At 55.1% G+C, this 985-nt stretch overlaps 1 long non-coding RNA gene across 1 annotated transcript; it reads right to left on the reverse strand.

Annotated features, from left to right (window-relative positions):
- Positions 1 to 352: 352 nt before the first annotated feature.
- On the reverse strand, positions 353 to 985 carry LOC126494794 (uncharacterized). Its single transcript, XR_007590058.1, has 2 exons — positions 937 to 985; positions 353 to 747 (listed from the first exon to the last, which is right to left on the reverse strand). It is a non-coding gene; the product is annotated as an uncharacterized lncRNA (long non-coding RNA).

Genomic DNA, 985 nt, shown 5'->3' on the forward strand with positions numbered 1-985 from the left:
TGGCTCTCACTTTAATCTCAGCACTTGGAATGGAGAGGCAGGTGAGTGCCATGCCTGGCAAAGCTACACAGCAAGGGCATCTCTCAAAACAAAATAAAATCTGAGGGCTGCGTATGTAGCTTGGTGCTTGGTACGCAGGGCTGTTAAGTCTGAAAACTGAGTAGGAATTTAAAGCAAGTTTCATGTGCTACCCCTCAGTGTTGGGAGCCCTTTGTGGGCAGAAGCAAGTCTAAAGTATGCTTAGGTCTCTGCTTTCCTTAGACCAATGAGATGTGTTGTTGACTAACTCATTGATGGAGCAAGAGCAAGGCTTCCTAAGGCTCCATGCTTCCCTGGGAAGACAGACAAGAGCTCAGAGGCAGGCGGACCAGGCAGGACCACAGATTTATTGGGGGCTGCACACACACACACACTCACAGCATCACACAACGATGGCACAGTTACTCAGGACATCAAGGTGGCCTTCTGCCATCAAAGTAGGGCCCAGAGGCAGTGGGTTGCAGCCTCCTCCCATGCGGCCTAACCCTGCTGGGTCCTTCCTCTGGGGCAGCTGAGGAAGGGAAGGGGCTGCTGGGGTGGGCCTTGGGCCTGGCAGGGGGTGAGCAGGCAGGTTGGCCCAGCAGGCCGGGCTGGGCAGAGGCCACCTCACTCCAGGGACTGCAGCATCAGCAGCTGCTTCAGCACCTTCGTCTGGCTGGTCTCTCGGATTTCACCTGCCAGGAACATCTCGTCTACCACCGTGTAAACCTGGGCAAGAAAGGGAGGCCGGGAAAGCTGGAGTGAGGGAATGAAGGGCTTCTTCAGAAGCCAGCCCTTGGGAGCCAAGCATCGATCCTGAGCAGGAAAGTAGCAACAGGGGGCCAGGCAGATCTCTAGTGGCTATAGCCACACCCTCCACCCCATGGCTGCTTCCTGCCCATTTCCCCGAGAGCCTACCTTGTAGAAGTTGAACACCAGGTCCAGTTCACAGACATTGTGGAAATAT

The sequence above is a fragment of the Alexandromys fortis genome, unplaced genomic scaffold (genome assembly GCF_014885135.2).
Source record: "Alexandromys fortis isolate MF-2015 unplaced genomic scaffold, M_Fortis_MF-2015_v1.1 scaffold_408, whole genome shotgun sequence".
In the NCBI taxonomy this organism is placed as follows: Eukaryota; Metazoa; Chordata; class Mammalia; order Rodentia; family Cricetidae; genus Alexandromys; species Alexandromys fortis.